This window comes from Amblyomma americanum, chromosome 6 (genome assembly GCF_052857255.1).
Source record: "Amblyomma americanum isolate KBUSLIRL-KWMA chromosome 6, ASM5285725v1, whole genome shotgun sequence".
In the NCBI taxonomy this organism is placed as follows: domain Eukaryota; kingdom Metazoa; phylum Arthropoda; class Arachnida; order Ixodida; family Ixodidae; genus Amblyomma; species Amblyomma americanum.
Window position 1 is genome coordinate 125145110 of NC_135502.1, and position 27744 is coordinate 125172853.

The 27744-nt window shown below is 45.5% G+C and overlaps 1 pseudogene; it reads left to right on the forward strand.

Annotated features, from left to right (window-relative positions):
- The first annotated feature begins 2382 nt into the window (after nt 1-2382).
- On the forward strand, nt 2383-27340 carry LOC144095498 (uncharacterized; annotated as a pseudogene).
- Nucleotides 27341-27744: the final 404 nt, after the last annotated feature.

The window sequence follows — 27744 nt, forward strand, 5'->3', positions numbered from 1 at the left end:
CGGGCAGCAAGCCGCAAGCTTCGTGGTGAGCGCACTTTGGATGTGCGCTGCATTGTTCGCCGCACACAGCGTGATTCCTGCGTGCCCGCACGACCCCACTGCGCCCGAACGAGACGAGCGGGAGGCGCTTCTGTCGCGCGCTATCTGTTGGGGCAGTGGCGTAATTGCGAGGAGAAGAAGTGTAATAATAATAGTAATAATAATAATAATAATAATAATAATAATAATAATAATAATAATAATAATAATAATAATAATAATAATAATAATAATAGGTTTTTGGGGTGTGGAGTGATTTTTCGCTCCCGGCCAACGCCGCCGAAGCCGACGACACCGGCTTTTCTGTGACACGGAGCCCTTAACGCTTCAGCGTTAAAATTTGGTTTCGGGGAAAGGAAATGGCGCAGTATCTGTATCACATATCGGCGGACACCTGAATATCACCGTAAGGGAAGGGATAAAGGATGGAGTGAAAGAAGAAAGGAAAAGTGGTGCCGTAGTGGAGGCCTCGAGAGTAATTTCGACCAACTGGTGATCTTCAACGCGCACTGACATCGCACAGCACACGGGCGCCTTAGCGTTTTGCCCCCATAAAAACGCAGCCACCGAGGTCGGGTTCGAACCTGGGAACTCCGTACCCTGGACTGGAAGGATTGACTTTGTGTATCTGACAGATTACTGATTACTGATGTTGCTGCGAGGAAGAAGGAAAAGGAAAGAGCACTGGCCTGCCTACAGCTCAAGCCGGCCACGCTCGCTGCCACGTGCTGAAAGTAGGAGGCTTAAAGTATAGGAGGGAAAGATACAAAAAGCGCCGCGCTCTAATAGGCCCATAGGCCTCGAGGCCGATCCCGGAGGCGGTGCTATACCGGGCCGACCCGTGCCAGTGTGTCTAGCACTCCGCCACATTCCAAAAATAAGATTAATATCTTGGGTCTAAACACCAGCAGCAGATATTAAATCAAGTATCACGTATATGGTATACATCAGGTGTATCTGACAGAAAGCAGCCAGTCTAAATACTGTGTTGGCAGCACTGAGACAACTGTGTGTTACGTTAGCTATCATCGGGCACCGATCAGCTTTGTCAAAACAATTGAATAAATCAACAATGTGTTTCACGGAATACTTCTTCAATGCTTAACATTTTAGTCACAACAAAAACCTGGACAACATGCGTAACCAGGAGGAACCAAAGCTCTCGCTACGTATACCGTGGAATAGCTGAGTTAAACCACTCCCAACTTTTTTGTTATACTTTGGTCTTTTATTTATTAACTTAGGCAGTTGCCGTCAAACGCTGCCGCATGTGTCTCAAAATATTTATAACAGTAGAATAATTTTAAAAATTTCGCGCTGTCAAAGGCTTCAATTTAGATTAACAACTTATTGTTTGGTCCAATTCCACATGCAACTGTCAGAAATCTGACACATTTGCCCTTGTGATTTTTTCCTACACAAAGCGAGATACGCACTACAACTTTATGCGCTGTTTGTCAAAACCTGCGATTGAGCAATGGCTTGCCCGCCGATTTGTAACCAATACGTAAGGCGCGTGTCACGTTAGGAGAGGCAAAGATTCTTTGTTTACGCCTTTTAAGCACTTTCCGGTGCTGATCTACATTATGGGTGCGAAAAGCAACATATTCGCAAGTTTCACACGCGGACAATTTTTTCCAATCACAATCAGGAAGTGCAGCTTCTAGAAAATGTAAGCATCTCACGATACATGTATAAATTTGACGAGATATGGCTCCATGCGAGTCACACTTTATAGCATCCCAGGGCTGAGAATTTCGTTCCAACAGAAGGAGCCAATAGCATGGCGGGGCTCACGGGGTGGTATTTGCGAGCACGTCGCGATTTCGATGAAGACTACGCATTTTCGCTTGCGTAATCACATAGACACAAACGCACAAAAATACCAGCGGGAGCATAGGAAAGGCGAACACCCAGTCCGAACTCCGAACCGGGACACTGCCCTGGTCAACATTACTCGTAACGTTGGCCCTCGTCGCGCTTCCCCCTTTGATGCTCGCTTCTGGGACGTCCGGTCCGTCAAGCGCTGTGGTGTCGTAAGCAATAAATTTTCACGCACCCCCTCAAAACCTCAGGGGTCGGCGCATCTGCCACGCCTTTTGGCCTGAACCCCTCCTCGAAGGCTGGGCCTTGCAAGGCTAAGAGAGGGTGTGACGCTGCCCTTCGAGCCAGCGCGTCTTCCAGCGTTCCTGACCAGGCGGACCCCCGGATCCTGCTTTCCGGAGGTCTCGCCTGCCGTCCTGCAGCCCGGCACCGCGCTCCTGTAGTGGTGACCCGGGCGGAGCCATGGAGCGGCCGTGTCCTGCAGTGCGCCCCACCAAGGCGCAATGCTTTTTATTTTCAATGTCGGAACCTGTTCCGGCCGGCCGCCTCATCGACATTCTCGAGGAGGCGGTCGGAGTCGGGGAGCTGACTTACCTGCAGCACCTCGGAGGTCTACGTTTCCTGGCCGCCGTGGCTTTCATGGCGCAGGCAGCGAAGATGGTGGCGACAAGCAGCCTGCTGATCGCCGGAAAAGAAGTGCTGCTTGAACAGGTGGGAGTTCCAGTGGTTCATGTGACGGTGTACCGTCTCCCGCCATGCGTCAGTGACTCAGACCTGGTCGTGGCGTTCACGCCTTGCGGAAAAGTCTGCGCGGTTGTCTAGACGGCCTTCCTGAGCATAAACAGCATCGGGAACGGGACGCGCCTCTTCAAGTTGGAGATGACGAAGTCTCCAGCAAACTTCCTGACAATGGAGACTTCGTGTATTCGGAATTTTGTGAGCAGGAGATTTGTAGCCACCAGTCTTTATTTTCATTGTAAGAAAAGCAACAAGAAACACTAACAGGTTTGTGATATTTTTAAAGGAAACCGGCATACTTGTGCGTTGTAGTGGTCTAAACAAAACGTGAAATACAGAAAAAGTTAAACCTACATATAAAAGCGACACGGAACAGATGCTTTTGTCCTCTTTGCATACGCCGTCGATTCTATACTACAGGTGCTACGCAGCTGTATGGCTTCGCGTTGCCACGCGCCCCTGAACACTTGAAGCCTTGTAGACGTTTGAAGACACGGAAAGATCTGCCTTCATTGTTTCATTGAACCTTCACAGTATACTAAGGAAGCCACCATCCGTCTACTTTGAGCATAAAACAGAAATGCAAAGAGAAAAGTCACGAGCAGAAAACAAGAATGTCTTTGGCCTCTAACAGAGGCGCGTCTACTCAGTGGCAAGCATGGACAGAACCAAGTGGTACCAGTTTTCAGCGAGCACACGCCGTCAGTTAAACCGAAGCTTCTTTGCAGATTTTCAGCTTCGCGTTACCGAGCATTAGTGCAAACAACGTTCGGAGCCTGGTTGCGAACCCTGGAGAAGCGCTTCGAAAGCTGGTATCATTTCACCATCCATCTGCGTATATTTTTAACTCAACAGTTCAAATACTCAAGAGCTAAAAGCGAAACACAGAAACGCAGCCAGTAGCGTATGTCTGTCTTCTTCGGCGAATTAGCGTTACGTGTTGCCGGAAGGTTGGGGCGCCTCAGGTGGCAAAATCTGAGCGAGCGAGCGAGCACACTGCGTGCGCTCTCCGTTGCACCATAGGCGGTCGGCTTCTGCGTTTTATGCGTTTTTGCCATGTGGACTGCATCCTGCTGCTGTTCGCCAAACAGCTATGCCCATGCGTTCAGGCTTTTTTCTCTGGCGTCAGGATCTCAATATCTGATGTGCTTGAGTTTGAACAAATGACCTTCCAATGTTTGGTGAAGTAGAAACAGTTGTACCTTGGGAAGGAAAGATTTTAATCAGTCTTGGCCAAAGTAAGTTATTCACAGCGAGTGAATGCATTTGTACTTATGAAGACACCACATATTGTTGTCATCAAACCTGAACTTCTTTTGTATCCCTGTTCATTGTATACTCATGCAAGAGATGACTGTTTGTATGTTAACGCAAATGTATAAACATTGCAAAATGAGTCACCTTTGTTACAATGCCGGTGGTTTTGGGATGTTTTATTCCTGATGTTGCTTACTGAAAGCAAATAGGAACTTGTATGTGCTATTGCAGACTTTCATTGAATAAAGCTTTGTTTTTATTTATGAATTCCGAGAATGGATTCTTGCAAACATGCCAGAATTCTCTGAGTGTGTTCAACCAAACCTGCGAGAGAAAGCTCTTTCGAACAGGTCGCAAAGCTGTCACGGCAGCTTCGGGTAGAACTGGCATTATTCCTGGAGTAAGTTTTTCTTGTTTGTTTTTCGTTTAATGTAGTGCACATTGCTGATATACCAAGTGTTTCTGCAATACTTTCAATATATCCTGGAAAAACATTTGTACAACAAAAAAAGTGTTGAAAGATAAGGGCAACTGACAATTCGACACGTAGAAGGCAATTGTAATAATGTATTAATTTTTTACTTCAACGAATAGGTCTGTGAGAAACCTGTCAAGCTTTGTACTGTAGTCGGATGGCTGTGTTGGGGTAAAGGATAAGAAGCAATTTTTTTTTTATTAAGAAAGCTAATTTCCGCTAAGAACTCTCACTCTTGGCGAATATAATTTATGCTCAAAACGTTCCTCTGGTCACATAGGCAATAACTGAGGCTCACTAATTAGCCTATTTCTGAGGGGTCAGTGGTGGTGTCACATCAGTTTTCGAAGCAACGAAACACTTATTTAATGGGCAATAAGCTTGGTGAGGACGTGACACCTGTTATTGCGCGTTAAAATAACAATGGCATCCATCCGAACAATATTTTCTATTTTGCAGTGTCATGTGAATTTTTTTGCTTTGCCAGTTAGCGCAAGGAATACGACAATCATAACTAACTACGTGGCTGTTATTTTTGTGCGAACCAGAAAAAGAAGATGCATGATATAATCCAACTGAGTAGATGAAATTTAGTGCTGTAGTCACTGCAACCAGCCAGCAGACACTGCATTTCCACATATTTTTCTGTAAATTTATCGCGTTCAGTTTAGGTTTTGTGCTGCAAAAATCTATGAATCACTTTGCGACAACGTAATAAAAATCAGTTTTTTTCACCTTGTTCATTGTACAAACTCCCCATTGGCATGTGCACCAGCCACCCTATTTGGTTGGTTTGGTTTAAGGGGTTTATGTCCTAAGCGACTCAAGGTATGAGAGACGCCGTAGGGAAAAGCTCGGGAAATTTTGACCACCTGGGGTTCATTACCGGTGCACTGACGTCGCACAGTACACGGCCCTCTAGAATATTGCTCCACTGAAATTCGACCTCCGCGGCCCGGATCATACCCGCGTCTTTCGGGCCAGGAGCCGAGCGTCATAAGCACTCAACATCCGCGGCGGCTCTCAACCACCCTATTTGGTTGCTTTATTATTTAACTAGTGAATCTGAAGTAAATGTAAATATATATTGTTTGAGAAAGGTTAGACTATGTTGTACTCACCGCGGCTCAGAATATGTTGCTAAAGTAGTTTTTCTACTTTGACTAATATTTCTAGCAATTTTCAAAAGTAGTCGAAATATTTTTCTGATTAAAAGGGGACCGCACAGCTTAAAACAGGGTTTAAAATGCACTACTGCTCTGTAAGAAGTCACAAATTAGGACACATGTAGAAAATTTGCAGAGGAAGTGAGCGATTTCGAAACCGCAAGTGGTTTTACAAATTCTGAGTTAAGCAAGTTACATTGCATTGGGAAGGCAATCATGCAATATTTCTTATTTACTTTTTGCTGTCCCTCTATTCAATGCTCAATAGCTAACCCATGGCTCAGCAGATATAATTTAACCTGAACCTAAATCTTAAACAAAATTTCTTTATATAACTGGCCCATGCAAAATATTGCGTAACTGCAACATTGGCTGTTTCGTATGGCAAAGGCTAGAAAGAAGTGTCTCGTTGCTTATAACAGCCGCATTATTTTTGTTCTGGTGAACACAATCTCATTACTAGTGGGAACAAAGGTGAAGGGTAAGGGTGCTCACTGTACAAAGCCGTTGGTGATTCACTTGCCTCAAAATATCCACTTCTTTTGTGGGATGAGCAAAAGCCTGACAGCCAACTGTTCGATACAGAGACTCGTGCTTATTTATTTATGCACATACTGCAGACCATGGTTAAGTCTAAGCAGGATGGGCACTGTACAGAATGAGTGAATCGTAAAAATCATATTTCAGCTTGAAGTTTACAAAAAATAGAAATAAAAAACTAATGCATACAGGTACAAAGCATGGCTCATGTCAAATATGCCAATGTTGGTCCGTGGGGGGTAGAGAGTTCCAGTCCGCTATTGTGTGCGGAAAAAAAGAAAATTGAACAAATTTGTGCGTGCGAAGTATGGTGCTAATAGGCTGGTGCGATAGTGGCGGGTGCTTCTTGCGGGCTGAGGGAAAAGATATAATGACGGTTCAAGTCCCAACTTACGTTTGAGCAAGAGGGAAAGAAAATCTAAACGGGTACCTTTTCGTCGACACTCAAGGCGGGGGATACCATGAGACTGCATTATTTCGGAGGGTGAATCAGATTTGGAAAATTTGGAGAACACAATCCTAACTGCCTTCCTTTGTATTTTTGTATTTTGTATGTTCTTTATGTTGGATGCCGTATGCGGATCCCAGAATACACACGCGTATTCGAGTTTTGGCCTAGTTTTAAGTACACTTTGGCGTAGCTCATTTGTAAAGCAAGGTGATGCTGCTTCTGAATGAGATCCACTGTTTATAGGGTCATTTGGTGTACTAATATGCCTTCACAATTTAGGTCTGCCTCATAGGCTCTTGACGTCAAAGGAGGTGCTGCCTTTAATTGCAGTTGACTGATACGGAACTGTCTGCTATGCTCTATTTTTACTTATGTATATTATTACTGATGTATTCAACCCAGAGTTAATGTATATTAGTCGCAACATTTATATATTGTAAACCATTTAGTACCAAAAAATTTTCCTTTTATTAGCCAATCACCATCAATGGTCTATATACTGGTATGTACTGGCTACTTGCAAGTTTATTAATGTATTGAAAATGCATGACTGTCAAGGTTGTCCACGCCACTGCAGTAAGAAAAAATGCGTCTTTATAATTTTCAGAGCCTATTCATAAGGAGGCTGTCAGTAGCCCGAAAAGTCCAGAAGCACAAGAGGATGAAAAATGCAGCACTTGCGACTGATTCTATGCCTGCTCCAGCGGTCACAAAAGAGAATGCTGGCGCCGAGGTAGAGGTTAGCTTTAATGCACAATTTTGATGCCATATAAATAGGCACATGAACCTCATCTTTGCTTGTTAACGTGACGTGTTTCAGGTCTTGAGATCTGTTGACCTTACTATAGTGGCACTCGACGCAGAAATAATACGAGGCCTGTTTGAAATAACGTAAGAGGACCATTGTAAACTCTATTATGACCCACTGTCCCAGTTTTTTTTTGCTAGAAAATATTGTAAGTAAACATTGCAAGAATATAAGAAGTGAGCATTGCCATATACCCTGGTGCAGTAAATAGCAGGCCGCTGATTAAAAAATTACGATTTGTGAAGAAATCAGGTCTTGCGTGTGATGGGCAAAACATTATTGAATTTATTGAAAACCCAATTTATTTGCAATCAGATTTACTTGTGTGCGAAAGATGAAATTTTATTTCTGTTAATAACGCTGTTTATTACTTTGTTATATATATATATATATATATATATATATATATATATATATATATATATATATATATATATATATATATATATATATATATATATATATATATATATATATATATATTGTGTTCATTTTTCGCTTCGTTATTGTGCCACATTTTGATACTTGCTGAATATGTGTTATTGCGCATTTCTTGTTTTGTTTTTTGTTCTGTCCGTTATGTTAGATGTTCGTTCTTGTATCTTCATGTTCGAATTTTCACCCCCCCCCCCCCCCCCCCCTATGTAATACCCTTATGAGGAGGACCTTTAGGGGTATCTTGAAATAAATAAATAAGTGCTTTCAAATAGTTGTATGAACTTTTCTTAAGGAATGCTTGCTTTAACTGACTGGTTTACACTTCCTTCTAACGACTTTTCTTCAGCTCCGCATTGAGGTGGAACCCTGATTTAAGTGGAGCCTTGGAGATATAGAAGGAAAACTCAAAGCAATACTTTAAGAATTTTCTTCCAAAGAAGGACGCAGATAGACATTTCTTGATATTGGAAAGCATTTACAAGGCCATTCGAAGCATGCATTCATCAGCGAGGTTTGTGAAATATTTCTCATTCATTCCTATAACAGTTTCTTTGGCATCTCGGCTTTTATGATGACGACTCACTTTTTTAAATATGATCAACTCCCCTTGAAAAATCTCGTGTTTTTTGTGTACCATGTTTCATTCTGGGGAGAATATCAGCCATGCTTTAAGAATCAATGGTTGCTCACTGGCTCTACTTTAACATTTTACACATCCCATTGCCTGAAGAGTTGCAAGTGACTGCACCTCATGTATGTACCTGTGCTGAACACACTTGCGTTTACGCTGGAAGTAGTAAAGAAGCGATCTCGATCAGCAACGGCAACCTAGAGCGTGCCCTCATCTTCCGCCTGGTGACGCATTACATAAAAAACCTGGACTATCCACCGGAATTTTCCGCCATACTCATCCTGCTGCAGAAGATAGCCCTGCCAGACACTGTAGTGCCACGTGGACTACTATCGAACCGACTTAAGAGCCTTTTCATGCTCTTGAAAAAGAAAAATTTGTTCTAATTTTCTCGAAAGAAATGTTTTCCAGTTATACACTTTCCAATATGTTGTAGTATATTTTCTGCACCTAAATGCAGAGTTTTTTTAAAACTGCAGTACACAAGCTGACGTACTTGTGCGAGTGTTGTCCGGCTTACAGCACTATTAATGTTACAAGTTATCGGTCATGTCATTGTGCATCTTTGTTATTAATGTGACTGGTGGAGTCACGAAGGGATTTTGTTTACATAATCAAGGCAAGTTGTGCTGAATTAGCTGATGTTACGGAGCTCTGAAAGCTCTTAGGTACATGTATGTCTATGTGCTGTTTAGCCAAGATGTCTAAATCGATTGATTGTTGTTTAGGTTTGTATGTGGCTGCAACTTGTATGCGGCTGCAAGATAACATGAGTTTTTAAAACTCATGTTATCTGCACTGCTTGCATCTCCTTGATTTCTTATTGTAGTCATTTAAATCTTTATTTTAAGAGGTGTGATAAAATACATGATCACAATATGGCCTTCTCTGATATTTTCACCATTTATATTTTGTGTGTTGTATCACTTACGCAATGTCAAGTTGACTTCGCACATGGTCTTGAATAATTGGCCTTCTATTTTGCTCGTTTTCGCACTAGAGTTAACGTGCCTCTTTTTTATTTACATTGCAATAAAAGTGATATGCTGTAGACAACCTCTTTTCGAAGCGAGACTTCATCTGAGCTTGCTTTATCGAGTTGCTTGTTAAACGTGCTTCTGTTTGGCATACCAACAGTAATGCTGTAATATGGGTCCATGTTTCAGTGCCTTGCATGCCCATTTATTGGGATATTTTCTTTCCGATACGTTTGCAAAAATGGTGCCTTGAACATACCTGCATCTGTTACATTCCTCAGTTTTTCGTTATTGTAGATAATATTTGGGAAGTTTTGTTGTTTTGTATTTCCTCTGGTCTTGGGGACGCTGGAGTCAATGAACAATTTGACTGTCATATACAGATCTTTGTCGCATTTGTCCTTTATAAACCATTCTCTTGTTTGGCCAGTTTTTGTTCCATTCAAATACAAATGCAGCAGAGCTCTGTACTGCATCTCCTTCAGCAAGTTGCAAGGACATTTTCCCAGCCATTGTGGCGTACAAAGGTTACACATTTTGGAGCACGTAACCTATGCCTAACTCAGTGATGTATACCTTTGTAAAGGTTACAGCGCTAAAAAGGTTGCGTAACCTATTCATAAAAAGAAGTAACCGTTACCATTTGTAACCTTTACAAAGATTAAATTGGAAAGGTTACATTTTGTAACCTTTAAATTATAGGTATAATTCAATGCGAAAATGCGCACCTTTACAAAGGTTGCCCAAAGGTTACCGTGTTTAGGCTGCTATAGGGATGATCGGTGACACTGACGTTTGCGCTGTCTGCATTTAGTCTCAAAACGTACTAATGGCTGTGACAGTGCAGCTCGTCTCCAAAGGACGAACGTTTGATGCTAAAGGCCGAAAAACCGCTTAGAGCGCTTGTTGACGCCGAGAGGCCTGCTTTCGGTTTTGTTATAGGAAACTTGGGTTGGTGTCCAAGGCCCTTCTTCAGACCCAGGCTCTTGCATGGGGACCAGTCACGCTGTATACTGAACGCTGATTGCGAGCTGGTTGCCACGATCCTCGCGCAGCGTTCGAGCCCGTGTGTTGGGTACACTATCAGCCCTTTTCGGGCTTCTTCCGTCAGGGGCAGATCCGTTTCCTCTTCGTTGGTTCTTCCTCGTGACGTTTCCGCACTTCATAAAGATAAAAAATGCAGCGGTTCCTTCGTCTCCCTATATCAGAGTAAGGCTTTTGTCATGGTCGACCTTGACTACATGTTTGAGGTTGTTTCTTGTTTGGGTTTCCGTGAGACGTCTGTCATCCCAATCTCCGAACTATACGCATGGTTCACAAGTCAGATCCTATGGAATGCCGAGCTTAATGGCCCCTTTCATATGACGCGAGGACTCATGGAAGGCCAACCCTCCATTCGTGCATTCCTAGTTCTGGGAAAGGTTAATGGGTCGGTTTCCACGCACGCCGATGGCATTTTGTTTTTAGTTCCAGGCGCGGATAGCTTTCTCGATTTCCTCCTCGTCTTCAACCAGTATGGGGTCCGGCATGCGGCTCAATGTAGACAAGAGCCACGCACTGACATTCGGCGCGTTCCATGGCCCTGTGCCTGAGAGCAACCAATTCGTAAAGGGTCTTAGAATGCACGGCGTCCTTTTAGAGTGGCCAGGCCTGTCTCCAAGAGGGCGAGGGGATTCACTGACCAGCGTCCGGCGATCAGTAGCAAATTTTCCGCACGCCGAACAGTCGCCTAATGCGAAGACGCTCTTCTCCCGAACATACGCGGCGGCGTATGCGTTTTACGCCGCCCGTGTGGCTCCAGTGACTTCCCGCGTCGCAGTGAAACTCGACTCGCTCGTGGCACAGCCCCTGTGGGACGGAGAACCAGCCCAAAGTGTTCCGGCAAATTCTCTGTGGAGCACGAAAATTACTGCCTGACATCGCCCTTTTGGCAAGTGATGGCGCCTGCTTTTTCCACGAAAGCTGTTTTTGATTTGCTCGCGGATCAAGCTTGCAAGGGCCACTCTTTCGTTTTGTATTGGATTCGCACAGCGCATCGATTGTTCCTGTCGCAGCGACGTGCGGTCCCTCTGGTTGTACGAGCGCTTCCTTTTTGGAACGTCGCGACGCTTTACTTTCGTTTTTTGCACCATCAGTTTCCTAATGGTAGATGCTTGGGGTTGTTGGTTCATGATTCATGAAAAAAACGTAGTGCGAAAAAACAAGGACAGCAAAAAACAGACACAAACAGCCGCAACTTTCGACACTTTCAACGAGGATTTATTGCTCATAGGAAGAGTGGTCTTTATACCATCGTATCACAGTTGCACCGTCAGTGCATTGCACTTGCAAATCCTATCACACATATATACGAGCGCCTTTGGAAGCAGCTCAACAGATGGGTTACATACATGGTCATTTTTCAAACACGCACTCCATTCAGCCTCAATTAGTTGACGTGTTTACCGGTTTTTCTGCACTTTTAAAGCCACGGATTTTTAAGAAGGAGTATGCGTTGACAAACGCGGCAGTGCGCTGACACACCTCTTCAACACTGTGCGTGTGCGTCCGTGTGTGTAACAGAAGGCCTATATGCGTCAAGTGCTTTGTGCGGCTCCAAAGATCGCACACCTGAGCAGTGGAGGTAGAATATCTGTTACGGGTCCCAATTGGACTTATTTTTGGAAATGTGACGGAGAGTTTGAAGGTTGTTTCACTTCCGCCACCGGCTGGCCCGGTATTGCACTGCCTCCGGGATCGGCCTTGGTCTTTATACCGCGCGTCCTTACTATCCTGTCTATCCTGTCTATCTATCCCATCTTTCAACTCTCCTGCTATCTGCACGTGGTAGCGACTGTGGCTCGGCTTGAGCCAGTGGGCAGGCCTGTGCACTTTCCTTTTCTTTCTTTCTGGCAACAACAGACAGACAGACGGTGGGAAGGTGCAGAAATCACGCAGATGGTGCAGAAACATTCGGCTTACGCAATTGGTTAGCACCAGACCTTCTACATGTCCGGCCTCTTTTTTTAAATATTGGCAAATTCAAAAGAACGATTTTTTTCTTTTGCAAAGCTACCTCTTATTTTGAAGAAATCCTTCCTGTATAACGGAAGTACAAAAACTATATTGGGCAAATTTATGCTGCATGAAGACACCCGAACTTTACGGCTGCGGCATTAACGTGCTTTGCGAGAATTCGTCAGAACGATGTAAACTTTGGAAATGAAAATTACCTTTTGATGAAATTAATTCGCGCCGTAACTGTTTCATCTTGGTGGATACCCGGACCACGCCGCAATTGAACGGACGAAGTTGGGAGTGAAAGAATAAATAGGGAACGAAGGGCTGTAGCAAATGGCTCCGTAGTAGTTTCTACCACCCGGGGATCTGTAACGTGCACTGACACCAAATAGCACATGGGTGTCTTAGCGTGTCGTCTCTATCGAAACGGGGCCGCCGCGGCCGGTTGAAACCCGAGAACTGCGGCTCAATAACAGGGCCCGCTAACTAACGAGCCACCGCAGCGGATGTACACTTTGAGCCCCTAGACAGCATTCAATGCACCTCAAGACCCCAATTTAAGATTCGGGGAATTAAGGAGCCCCTTCATATTTAATATATGCTGCGCGCGTGGATACCAGTGGTGGTGTCTTTGTGGTGTCTCCCCTCAAGTCCGTGTGTGTCTTTGCGGTGTGAATGTAAGCATGAAGTACCAACTCGCCCAGCAACTGATTTTAAGCAAGTTGATTTAGAGCCTTTTTCGCGAATGAACGATAATGAAAAAAAAATTCCATCACCTCTCCAAATGTGGAAACCCTGATAAGAAATCAAAGCTTCCTGCTTAACGTTTGTCTTGCCTTAATAATAAACCTAGGAAATTGAAAAAAAGGTGCTTCATATATCTATGTGATAGTATCGTTTTTTTAAGCCGAACTTTTATTTCTTTCCATCTAAAACCACGGATTTACAAGCCTTCTTTTCGGTACAACAGCTATTTTTTAAGACGTTTCCGTTGAACGCTTAGTATAGAAAGTATCTAGGCAAAGGAGGTTGAGTAAAGGAAGCCTTTAATTGTGAAGTGATGAGCTTCCAGGACATGGTATTATACGTATTCGAGCACGAAAAAAAAACCCACCTGCACATATATCACTCACCGCCATCAGCATATTCCGATTTCAGACAGCGGTCGCCCTAGGTGCTCATAGAAGATTTGAATAGGGAAGCACAAAGCGCATTATTCTCCACTCAGGCTGGGTCGCCTGGCAGCCGTGCGATAAGAGATGCGAATGGGGTAAATAGCGAGCTTTTACGCTGGTTTATCACTCAGACTGCATGCGGTACCTTAGCGGCGCAGTCAGAACGCACTTTGTATCGACCAAAACATGCAATCTGACACTGTGGGAATGAGCGTTTGCAGGAACGACGAACGAATTCGCGGCCATTTATTTCACTAACGCGTCGGCACTCGTTGATGGAGCACGTACAAAATAGCGCTCCACCTTTCTTCTTTCACTTTAGCTTCGTATAAGGCAGTCTCTGAAAAGTCTTGCTCACCCTGACCTTGGCCGGAGTCTGTCGACTGGTCGATGCTCGATGGCAGCCAGTGGAAAGCTAATGGGGATTTTTTAACGATTGATCTCGGGCACAGACTGGCTCGCTTGCAACAAACGTCACGAGCTGAATTTCACGCTTCCAGTTGATTCGTAAAGTCGTCAGCGCGCCTCTCTAGAGTACTAGAGCTCTCGCTGCGGAGCGAAGTGAAATCATTACCATAGCTCAGCTATTGCTGATATAATGTAATTGCCAGGACAAATTTTGCGTTCTTGCTGCTTCGCTCCAGAGCAACCATTGTCTCTAGAACCGTATACATCCTTTACATTTTCTTTTCCTTTGTGACATAGGGCGGCCTTCAATCGATTCAGACAGGCGTACTGACGGCTGTACGCGTACGTCGGAGCGCGGGCGCGTTGTGAGGTATTCAGCGCTTTATGAACCGGCGACTTCCGTGCTTTCTACCAAGTAAAAACCTTCAGTGCGTCTGGCTGGTCTGTTAATATCACGTGGCATACAGTACGCACGCGTGTCGCAGTGCAACTGCCCCCGCCTTAATACCGCCTTGCTGCCCACCTATTTACCTATTTTACGGCCACGAGCCAGCGTCCCCTTTGGACATGCTGTTGCCTGCCTCTTACGTCGATGGTCCTGGATATACCCACTACGTCACTGCCCGTGCTGACCACGCACGCTACTTGCCCGCTCCCGACTCCTTGTATCTCAAGCAACAAATAATGAATACTGCCGGCACTGCATGACCACCGCCTCACCTGGCTCCCTCGCTCTTCTCTTGTTTACATGCCCGGTATTCATATAGAGTATGAGCCGGCGCGGTGGCTCAGTGGTTGTGGCGCTCGGCTGCTGACACGAAAGACGCAGCTTCGATCCCGTCCGCGGCTGTTGAATTTCGATGGAGGCAAAATTCTAGAGGCCCGTGTACTGTGCGCTGTCAGTGCACGTTAAAAAACCCCAGGTTGTCGAAATTTCCGGAGTCCTTCACTATGGCACCTCTCGTAGCGTGAGCCATCTTGGGACGTTAAACCCCCATAAATCAAATCAAATCATATAGAGTACGCGATTACGTCTCATTCCTGAACGTTTTATTCGATTGGACTTTCAAACTTTTTTATGGCAACAGGACACAAATATCCCGTTTGCTTCAAGTGCAGGAAAACAGAAAACAGTTCCCCCAAGTAGCATATTTTGTATGCTGAATACTGCAGTAATTTAAAAGAAACCATTCAACGGATTTTTATCTTTCAATAACTGGCCTCCTTAGTGTAGTGTGTGTTTTTACAAGCGCGGTGGCACAGGTCGACGCGCAGTTTGGCGGGAACAAGAATTTTTTAATACTTGTTGAGCCTTTGAGCCCTGTTCCGCAAGTCAACTTGCTCATATTATTTCTTGTAAAAATATTCTTCTTCTTCTTCTCCTCAAGTAATATGGCACATACCCACGTGGGGGGGATTGGCCAAGGTATAGAGTAGAATGCCAATGAAGCATTTGCGCGAGGAAGGAAACGTCAGAAGATTGAATCAAGATAAAAAAAATTGGAAAAATGAAATGAATTCAAGAGGTATGAGTCATCCGGAATAGAATCAATCTAGCGTTTTTTGGACATGCGAACGAATTTTGTATATAGCTAACAAGATAATCGATTAGTTGCACTTATGTAATCGTGAAGGTAGCCGCATACACTGCTTAACGGGAATCCCTTGGCACTCGCACCGAACGATAGAAGAACTGTAAGAGACAGAGGCAGTCCTAGTCTCGAAAGAGGAACCTCCAGATATTGCTTTCTCTGAACCGCGAACCGCCGGCAAGAGAGGAGAAAATGATCGATTGATTCAACTTGCCCACATGATACACAAATGTTTGTCGCAGCGAACCCGCACCTGCATAAGTACAAGTTTAAGTGAGGGATTCTACATCGCAGGAGCGTCATGGACACTTCACAAAGCCTTGACTTACACCACCGGATATTCCATGAGTACTTTAGGTGTTGAAAGTCCACGGTATTGAGCAACGGATCACTCAAAGTGGCTGAAATATGTTGGAACCGCTGGAAACGTGAAGCTGCTAACAGAATGAGGTGAGGGACGGGATATATTACAGGTGCGTTGGGAGCTGACCTTGCCAAGAAATCAGCCACCTCGTTAAAATAGACGCCTGAATGCCCAGGTATCCAGACCAAACGGATCTCGCGCACTGTGCTCGGAACAAAAAACCTAAGTGAACGAGTCAAGAAAGATTTTTCCGAATTTTGGAGAGAGACAATAACTGAAAGGCAGTCTGTAAGAATAAGAACCCGTGCGACATGTCTGGGAATTTTGAGAAGAGCCAAACCAATGGCCAAAATCTCTGCGACGAATATAGGAGTATAATCAGGGATACGAACAGAGTAGCTCCAAGCTAGATCTTGCGAATATATGCCAATCGCCGCCTTCTCACAGCTGCCGGAGGCATCAGTGGAGAGAACAGTATGATGTGAAAAATTCTGTAGGTGTTCAGAAAGAAGACCATCCTAAAGGCAGTCGTCTTCTTCGTCCGGAATACTGAGGTTCGGATACATGCAACGTTCGCGGTCTTTTTGCGAAGTAACTGGAACAACTGTGTACCCATTTTTTCTACATAACTAGTGGTCGAAACGGCTTAAAGGTAATCTCATTGCGTTTCTAGAGTCATTGTGATTGAATTTTACCCATTGTCACGCGCCACATATCAACCACGTCGGAGGAGAAAGAGGCTCAAGACGAGTGAAAGAAGTTCGTTAAGCAGCCTGCTCTGTTTCCTCCAGTCTGCCTAGTATCTATCTGTAAATAAACAAATTCCATCAGCAAGAATGAGTACGCATGCGAGACATGCATACAGCTCTCACAATTAAAATTGTAAAAAAACAATGTTCTTGTCGGCTGTAAAAATTGTTTTCTTTCTTCTCTTCCCCATCCCAGTGCATAGTAGCAGGTGATACATTCCTCTTTCCGGCCGGCCTATTTGCCCTTCTAATCATTAAACTTAACTCTCTCTCTCTCTTGGCAATGTAAAAATACCGAAGTCCGCACATATTGCTCTCATTTGTGCACCGCCATCCTCTGCATAAAAACCATGGCAACCTTCAGGGTACCAGTCGCCTTGTCAGCAGCCGAACGCGTGGCAAGTTGCCTTCACGACTGTGGCCAGTCAATACGACTATATCATTTTGGCAAACATCAGTAACCTCACACTGCTCAGTAACCAGACGCGCCCATTCGACACACAACCATGGCAACCTTCAGGGTACCAGTCGCCTTGTCAGCAGCCGAACGCGTGGCAAGTTGCCTTCACGACTGTGGCCAGTCTACACGACTATATCATTTTGGCAAACATCAGTAACCTCACACTGCTCAGTAACCAGACGTGCCCCTTCGACACACACCTTTCACCGGCAGTGCCTAGCCGTGCGCGATGCCCTTCCACCCGTACCAAAGCATCTATAGTACTTCAATTCACGTAAAAGAAATGCTTGCGCAGGTAGCTCCAGGCTTTATCGCAGGTCGCCTTGGGTGGCAGGCCGGACCGTTACACCACTTGGCAACTGCGCTACTTTTTCTATATTGCTTAACTTGACATAGTTAGAGAGATCTTGGTTAGATGAAAAACAACGTGGCTGTCATGTCTCATGAACTTTCATTTGAACCAGTTTGTCCAACATACCTAGGATAGCACAAACACACTCTTAATATACGTTCATAGTATTCCAGCGCAACGGCACATAGCCAAAGAAAAGAAGACGGAAAAGAAGAAGGACGAACACAGCGTTGTGTTCGTCCTTCTTCTTTTCCGTCTTCTTTCCTTTGGCTATGTGCCGTTGCGCTGGAATACTATGAACGTGAATAAAGAATACCAACTAGCCCAAGAACTGACTCTACTGAAGTACACTCTTGAAACATCACAACTTCCCTCCATTTGCACACACTTTTAACAAAGTAACTGCTCACCGTCCTCACAACCAGGCCACAGTGCTTAAAGCCATCCTGCTTCGTCGAACGCGATGAAAGCCCAGCTACATACTAAGGTCGAAGTCGATATCCCATTTTCAATCGTTATGTTCCGAATACAACGTGGTCTCAAGGGGAAATCTTTTGCTAGCGTCTGCTGCAAAACGTTCCAGTAGAAGACCACGTACTGGCACTCAAAGAGCACGTGTTCGACTGTCTCCATTTTTACAAGCAAACATTGTGACCTATAAGTAGGAAAAATGGCTTTCTGCTTTAACCAAGCTTTCACTTGTAGGGTTCCCTTAGGTACCTTAAAAAAGAGAGTTTTAACACCAGGAGAAACAACTTGTTTGTGCAAAGACAGTGGTTTGAGAACATTATAACCGGGGACATAAGATACATGGTCCTATACTGTGGGGATCGGAAGAGATCACCAATGACATCTTTACACAAATGCTTACGCGTTACACTCGATAAGTGTCTACAAAAACTTCGCGCGTAAAAATGGGAATAGCTATGAACAACCTACTTCTCGCATTATTCAAAAAAACCATGCACCAGCTAGCCGTGCATGTAGACAAACTTTGGGAGCGCTCCAGATAACATAATCTTCATGAATATTCGTAAGAGCAAATCATATTAACCACGCATGCACCAAAACCTCTAAACCAACTCTGGACGCATGTGTGCATCAATGAAAGTCGTCCATCGCTTGCATACCCGAAGAGGTTTCCTCTGCTGGTAATATCCGACTGGGACGCCAAGATGAACACAGCGAGCACATGATGCAACCTTTAGACAGTACGACGCGTCTAGCAGATACATAACTTTCGGCACTTGAAGACCATTGCAATCAGTAGCCCGAAGAAAAATAGACAGGTTCCACCCGATCTGTTTTTTTAGTTGTGTCAGATATTTCATCTTTTTTTTTTATATAACCAATATTGCTTGTGAAGTGGTCAACCGCGACTCCTCTATACTCCAATGACGTTTTGGTACATGCATAATCCCAAAAGTCTCCGCTTCAGAGTTCATGGCAGAATCGCTGTCATTTCTCTAAATGAACGCTGTCTGTATGCCTGCAGTTCTTCCAGTTAGTTTCAGTGACTCTATGATACTGCTCCAGTCATCACAAAACCGCCAAATTATTAGCAATCACAAAATTCGCGATTCACATGCTCCAAACTGCAAACCGCGTCTTGGCCACAGCATTATGAATGCGTTACCTCTGGAAATACTGGCTTATAACCGTCCTCCGCGTTATGGGCTGATCATGATATTGCCGCGAATATTTGCAGTGTTTGTTCGTTTTTCAAATATGCTGCCACACCACTTTATCGCTTTGTTTACGACGCAAGACGCGACTAGATTTATCTCGATTTATCGCAGCCGGCAGAGCTGATTATACGTTGTTCCGGAATGTTCTAGTAACTTTACACGCTTTATCTCGAAAGTTCGCTATCAGCTTCAAATTGAGCACGGCCGACAACGGCGGGGATTCTGTTCGACGACCGCCAAGCACGCTTGTCGGTTCGCCGCCGCCGAGTGATTCAGTCCATTTTGGGTGCAAGTCAGCCCAATAAAGTTTTCTTTTAGAAGACCCTTTCGTCCGTCTTCATCGCTGCTCCAACTGCCGTCACCACTACGTGACGGCTTGCAAATTTAAAGGACCCCTTTGACCGACTCGTTCGATGGAGTCTGCGTCTCCAGGAGTTTGACGTCACCGTCGTTTACAAGTCCGGACGCAAGCACTCTGACGCCGATTGCCTCTCACAAGCCCCTGTAGATGCACCGCCGCCGGACGACGATGAGGGCGCCTTCCTGGGGCCCATCAGCCCCAGCTCTTTTGCTCAGCAGCAACGCTCGGACCCCTACCTAAAAGGCCTCATCGAGTACCTGGAAGGCAAGATTTCTTCACCCCTCGCTTCATTCAAGCGAGGACTGTCTTCCTTTTGTGTGCAGAATGAGGTCCTTGGGAAGAAATTAACAGCGAACAAAACAGCCTACCTCCTTGTTGTACCTATTTGTCTCCGCGAAGAAGTTCTACAGGCTTCACACGACGAGCCGACAGCTGGACATCTCGGATTTACTCGAACCCTCCGCCGCATTCAAGACAAGTATTACTGGCCCCGACTGTCTGCCGATGTCGCACACTATGTGAAAACCTGCCGATATTGTCAGCGACGAAAGACTCCTCCCACACAACCAGCAGGATTTCTGAACCCCATTGAACCTCCCTCAAGGCCCTTTCAGCAGATTGGCATGGACTTCCTAGGCCCTTTTCCAGCGTCAACATCTGGATATAAGTGGATCATCATAGCGACCGACTACCTGACCCGCTACGCCGAGGCGAAAGCCCTACCCAACAGAACAGCAGCAGAAGTCGCCAAATTTTTCGTGGAGTGCATTCTTCTTCGACACGGCGCCCCCGATGGGCTCATCACGGACAGAGGAACAGCATTCACGGCGGAACTAACGCAAGCCATCCTGCGCTACAGCCAAACCAGCCGCCGGAGGACAACTGCATACCATTCGCAGACCAACGAACTGACCGAGCGCCTGAACAAAACCATCGCCGATATGCTCGCTATGTGTGTCGATGCCGAACACAAAACCTGGGATGTCATCCTGCCTTACGTCGTCTTCGCCTACAACACCGCAGTACAGGAGATCACCCTGATGACGCCTTTTAGGCTCGTTCATGGCAGGGAGGCCACGACCACTCTAGACGCCATGCTGCCCAACGTTACAGAAGAAGAGAACGTCGGCGTTGCCGCCTACCTTCAACGCGCAGAAGCTCGAAGGCTTGCCCGATTACGGATCAAAGATCAGCAGCGGTCCGACGCCAGACGCTACAACCTACGAAGACGCAACGCGGAATACAAGCCAGGAGACCAATTCTGGGTGTGGACGCCCATTCGTCGCTGTGGATTTAGTGAAAAGCATTTGCGCCGCTATTTCGGGCCGTACAAAGTTCTTCTTCGGCTGGGTGAACTGGACTATGAAGTCATCCCTGACGCAATGACTGCATCCCAGCGACGCCGCGTACGACCAGAAGTTGTCCATGTAGTCCGTCTGAAGCCGTATTATGCGCGCTAAAGGCCGCTGCATTTCCATGCTCTATTTTCGCAAGATCCGTTTTTTTCTCTTACTAGTCGCATTATTCGTTTTAATACATCGGATCGATGCTTCTTTGAGAGGGGAGTAATGCGGCGAATACTTGCAGTGTTTGTTCGTTTTTCAAATCTGCCGCCACACCACTTTATCGCTTTGATTGCGACGCAAGACGCTACTAGATTTATCTCGATTGATCGCGGCCAGGCAGAGCTGATTCTACGTTGTTCCGCAATGTTCTAGTAACTTTGTACGCTTTATCTCGAAAGCTCGCTATCAGCTTTAAATTGAGCACGGCCGACAGCGGCGGGGATTCTGTTCGACGACCGCCGAGCACGCTTGTCGGTTCGCCGCCGCCGAGTGATTCAGTCTATTTTGGATGCAAGTCAGCCCAATAAACAGTTTTCATTTGGAAGACCCTTTCGTCCGTCTTCATCGCTGCTTCGACTGCCGTCACCACTACGTGACAATATGAAAACGCTAATTTTGGACACCTTTCCTCGTTTTTTTTTTGCGAAAAACACTTCTCATGCTAACGGAACGCTAAGTTCTGCTCTTTATAGCCGCTGGCAAAAGGCGATTAAAGCCATGATACTTCAGAGCTGTGGTTTTTTCGCGACAAGCGGCTGTTAATTTTCTTCCTTTTACATATGCTCCCATTGTTTAGTCTTAGAATGCTATTGGAAAGACGTTTTCAGATAGGCATCGAGACGCCGAGGCCATGAAAGTGTGAGGAAGGTTGTGAAGATCCAAAACCATGTAAATAATTCATTTTCTCTACGATATTTATTGTTAAATACTTTATTATTTAATTGCAGCAGTATAAGCTGGTAGACTTAGCGGTGCCAGATTACTGCTCTCCCGGATTCCTGCTAACGAGCAATAAGGAGAGGCTATCCTTTTGTGCACCATCTCAAGGAGCAGCTTTAAAGCCTTGTTAAGCCAGATTTACACGCTTCCGACCGAGTGGCAGAGAAAATGACTGATCGGTTTCTTGTCTAGCTGGAAATCACGGACATTTTTTTTCGTCGTGATAGGGATACATTTCACAACCTATGGTTTTTAGCGCTGGCTAGAACGAATGTTCAAATATCAGGAACTAAATGTCTGCGGTAAATTATCATCTGCCTTACTATAACACTACTTCCGCGAAAAAACCCTTCCCACACTTCTCCAAATAAGCCAGTCCTGTGCCAGCTGAGGCCACGTTATCCCCTCAAACATCTCAATCTCATTGGACCACCCGACCTCCTAGGCTACCCTTAACGACCGTCGGTTACCTTGCCTGCCCAGCACATGCCTTGCCTATGGCCATTTCTTCTTGATTTCGATTAGGATGTCTCCTGACCCACTCTGCTCTCTTCCTCTCTGTTGGTGGCCGTCCCGTTTATTGCAAGTTACGGGCCACATTTTCTACAGCTGTTGTGTTCCTTTAGCTATGTCTCTGCACCCGCAAGCTCACACCAAACGCTTGCTTTTTCTTAAAGCTACGCCCACGATCTCACTTTTAACAACTCTCTTTGTTACATATTGAAAAGGGATGTTGCAAGTAAATGCCTTCCCGCACAACCACCCGAATGAAAGTTGGAGCCTTCGAGCATCCACTGCAATTATGCGTCCGCCTGCATCGAGGGAGATATAGAGGAAGATACGATAAAGTCCACCGCTACGAGCTAACAGCATTATCACAATCGTAGAGCTGTTTCGGTGTTCATTTTGAGACAACAAGTAGTATCGCATATTCATTCTTATGCATTTCCAGGTGACCGCATCACTAGGGGAATGAAAGGTTGAGTTTGCCTTGTACAGGATTTTTATCAACGCTCCCCTCATTGGTGGGCTCTCCTCTGCAGAGCAGCCCAGTGCCGTGTTGACTTTACTTCAAGGCATCAGCCAGCTGACTAGCGAACACAAAAATGGTTTGGTTTGGTTTGGTTTATGGGGAGTTTAATGTCACAAAGCGACTCAGGCTGTCAGGAACGGCGTATTGAAGGTCTCCGGAAATTGCTACCACCTGGCGTTCTTTAAAGCCCACTAACATCCCACAGTACGCGAGCTATAGAACGCAAAAATGCAAAGGCAGATACAGTGTAGTTTTTTGTGTTGTTCAGATAACTCCAGAAACGTACTGTTCAAGGTGTTTGATATATTTGGAAGGAAAACTATTTTGTGTCTGGCATTATACGCTCTATGTTCTTCAGTTTTATTGATCACGAACTAAACAAGTGTTCTACCTTGTGTCACGTCATACTCAAATACATGAATACATCGATGGTAGGCTCTCGCAGAGCATCAGTTTTGATGACCGCGCCGTCGGGGGAGGAAAGATCATCTTATCGTTGACATCACTTGGTGCACTGCAGCATTCTTGTTTAAGGTAGGAAGACCAGAAATTTTAACTCGGAGCCGCTGCTTCACGTAGGATTTCGCAAATCCTTGAGGCTGAATCAAACTGGTCCTCACGGGGGGCTCAGAGGTTCATTAAGCTCCGGAGTGCACTGCTTCCCACTAGTCGTGCATTTGAACGCCGGCACCATTCTTGAACTGAAATGCGCATTGAACGTTTGATTCTCTATGTTTCATTTTTCCTACGGTATAAGGACCCAGTGACGGATCAATCGTCCCGTCTCTACGCAGAAATTTTGCAGTGACATTTAGATATTTCAGTCTTGGTCAATATATAAAACTTCATTAAATTCTCTCACATTGAATAGTACTAAATGGTGCACATGATTTCAAGTGGAGGCAAAAACTTATTGTAATCTTCTTAAATTCTAATTATAGCGTACTGTCTATTTGGAATAATAAACGTTTTATGCAGGAACGCATTCAACGGTTACATTTTTGCCTCGACCTCTTGGCAGCAAAATTTGTCGGTCCAGTTTCTCTCCGTCCGCCCAACCACGCACGTCCTCTAGGACCCGCATAACTGCAAGAGGTGCTGCATGAACGAAGTTCAAAAATACTCGTTTCCTACCAGCGCTAGTCAGCAGTGGTGTCAATTTGAGCTGTACAATCTACATTAGGTTTAGAATTACTGAGATGTTACCTACAACAGCAGAGTTGCACTAGCTCACAGATGGGATTGTTTTACTGAAAACACTAGGCAACGACCCATCTACCGTGGCCGGACGTTGCGGCGGCGCGATCTTCCAAGTCCACCATGAAGGTGCCCCCAAATGACACCCCGGGCCCGCGAGCTATACACTCACCGGATAAGTTTTACTTTTCCAGTGACTCTGGCGAGTTAGGCGCAGAGCCTGATGCATCTTCACCAACCATCGCGTGAACGCTGGCGGCGCACGATACGGCAGCGGCGCCGTGGGCGCCATGCTAGAAGTCCCTATTATGCTGGTGCCAAAGCTAGCGCCCTCGCTCACTTCACTGCCTATTTCTTCCCTTGCCTCACGGCACCTTTCGATGGTCGGTGCTCTCACCCTTGTACACTTTCCGTGACACACTCTCGGAACGTGCTCTGCACCTGTGCAGCAAGCTGCTCACGGGTTACGCCCTCTCAAAGCATGCGCTTGTTATATGCACTCTCGCTGCTCGTATTAGCCCCAAATTTCATCCGGCACTCGAGATGGAAGGAACATTTTTACTCGCCTCTGAAAATCCCCCCCCCCCCAAGTTTTATACAATGTCTTAAGAACACGGGCCAGCACGCATGAATTATTGCATTGGGGTAGACTGTACTTAGCTTGGATAATAAGGCTAATTTTTTTGTGAAAATATCGACGACCTAAGAGTTGGTACCGATGATTATAAAGTGTTGCGTATGTCTAGTCAAAGCTCTCTGTCGGCAGTCTGCGTTTTTCATCAGCCAAAAGACTGGGACAAAATAGTTTTTTTTTTTATTCTCGGTAGGCTTTTCTTCTGGGGAATTGCAAACAGTCATCAGCTAAAACGGGATCTTCTATTTGAACCATCGTTCATATCACCTCGCACGGATCATCGCCACAAGGTACGCATTCCATACTGCCGAAGCAATGCATATTTTAACTCGTTTATACCCAAGACGGCGAGCGATTGGAACCACCTGCCCACCTTGGTTGGCGACATTTCTGACACCTGTTTATTCAAAAATGCTGCGGAAAACTATGTGTTTGACTAGGCTGTTTTCTTACGTAATCTGATTTGTATTGTGTTCAAGGTTACGTTTTTTTCATTCCTTGCTGTATTACATTACATTTTTCATTTACTTTTTGTGTTCATTTTGCTGCATTGTTTTTACTTTTTTATCCGCTCCCTTCTGTAACGCCCCACTGGTGCCCTGAAGGTATTGTAATAAACAAATAAATAAACAGTCACGTCTATTTTATTAGCCTCAGAATACAAAAGTGACATGCAAAAGGAATGTACTCCACAGAGTTAATAAAACATTGTTGAATCATAAACGGTTGTTAAGAACGTGTCTGAGCCTGCTCGTGTTGCTTCCGGTGTGCGACATTTTTAACTTTAACAAAGGTTCCATCCATCGCAGCTTTTCGGGCGCAGTGAGTATGCACTACGATATTACCTTCCGATTTGCCCGGCATGATCAATAAATACTATTGAAGAAACAAAAAAATATGGACAGCTAAGCTACCCGCGGAGAGTGGACTCTATTCGTACAGAAATTTCGGATGCGAACCGGAAGGCACTTTAGACTTTGATCTCTGGAAATAAGGCATGGGTAATTGTTTCTACTTATTTTATACATGTTTCTGAATATAACTTTCCGAAATGGCCACTGAATTAGGCGCCATTCCCCCTTGCCCCCCCAAACACACCTACATACACTTCTTAAGCGCCACAACATTACTTAATACGGAGACTTGACAGTCATTCCCTGGTGAACACGGGCTTCTGTTACAGTATTGTTATCGCCGAGGCTTGCAAGCGATCGCTAGTCGGCTCACCAATGTTCCTCAGTAGAGGTCACAGCCGCGGGCTGATACAAATAGAGACAGGAACGTGTATTTAAGATAATGCATACTGAACTGAGGGCGTGAAACGGACTGATAGTCGTTTGTTTCGAAATCTCGTTGAGCTGCCGTTGCAAAGGCCTCAGTGAGGTCTACGACGATCGACGATCTATGTTTCACGGCAATCCCTCCAAATTTTCATAGCTGCGGGACCTTGCGATGTACTAATGTTCACATGCATTCCAAAGGGGCGTTTTACTTTGGAAAGGCCGTCCAAATAGCCTAGCAGAAAAATTTGTTAATCCCCCCCCCCCCCCCCCCCCAAATTTTAAAGTTATGAACCAGTAATATTCTAGTGTTCACAAGCATTTCTATGGGGCGCTGTACAGGCAACAAGAGGTTATCGAGGAACGGAAATTTTTGATCTTTGCATATCGTCATAACCAAAGCTTCGAGTGCTCACTACTGACGCTACTCGCGCATTCAGTGCTTGTACTTTCGGCGTTGTACCAATTTAAACCGGTATGACTAGCTGAGGTCACAACGAATGAACCTAATTTTAATCAAGGCCATTTAAATGCTCATGAAATTGTTTTGCTGCCTCCGGGGCAGCACAAACACTACCCTTCTTGAGGTGGTGTGGATCTGGTTTCACATGTGTGATGTGAATGCGGCCCTTTGTTCCAGAACGTCTCCATCTGCCGGAGCTACAGAGAGCCCGTGGCGAGGTTATTGCTTGATGTATTTTGGATGAAAGAAAAATAGGTCCTCTCCCTACGTGTCCCTTCTATAAACTTCTTTAGAATGAGATCAGATATCTGGCTGGTTACTTTCCTCCCATTCGTGGCAATGGGCATCGCGCCCTCCATCCTTTTACATGTCTGTGTTTCTAAGTCTGCTTTGAGTTTAATTTCCTCGGTTTCTTTCCAGCACCCCGCCCACCCCAACCCCTGGAGTGGTAAAGTTGTACAACGTTTCTACGCCACCCCGAAAATATCCACCCCCTCACCGACCTCGTACACAGGCCCCTCTTGCCCTTTTTCTCAGCCGCCCTTCCTTGCCTCGCTTGCCGTATATATTTCAGTTGTCAGTCAGCGCCCTGTGTGTTTCGTCTCTTTCGTTCCATTTGGTGTCTCTCCGCACTGTTTTCTGCATGTTTACAGAAAATTAAAACGCCATAAAGCGGGAGAAGTGGCGTGCTGTGGCTGTCGCTGAGACAGTGCTCAGAGGCGACCATGCAGCATGTAGAGTTCAGCGGCCTCTGGCCTAGAGGAGAAACTCCACGAAGCGTCTTTGTGGTGTCAATGCAAAAGAATCTACAATGGCGTGGCGCGGACACTTGGTCAACTGCGGTGATAACCGCGCCTTTTTGTCTGTCTATGGCTGAACATGTGCATTCCTCACTTGACAGACGAGCAACTACAGCGAGTGCACGTGTTCAGGAACATCCGACTGTGCAGGCTGATCGCACGTATAAGGCACAAATGGCCGAGATGACGATGGCGCCGTCGCTTTACCTTCACTCAAAGGAAAGAGTCGCCGCACATTATAAGTGCACATGGCGCATCGCCGACGAGGTCGATAGCCACGACCGACTAATTGCTCGAGAACAGCAGTGGAGACATCAACCGCTCACCATTTCTTGCCTTTTGAGGCGTTTTCTTAGCAGTGTTGCTACGCCTTTTTTCTCCGCCCCCCCCCCCCCCCCCCCCCCCTCACTGTGTAAAGCCAGGAGCGGCGAGTGTGAGATGTTATTCTCTTTCCAGCGCGCAGCGCTCGCTGGCAAATATATTTCCGGTATTGGCAACATCATTAATTTAAAAGCTTGTTCAACCGATCCTTATCACCGCACTGCGGTGCCGCTGAACA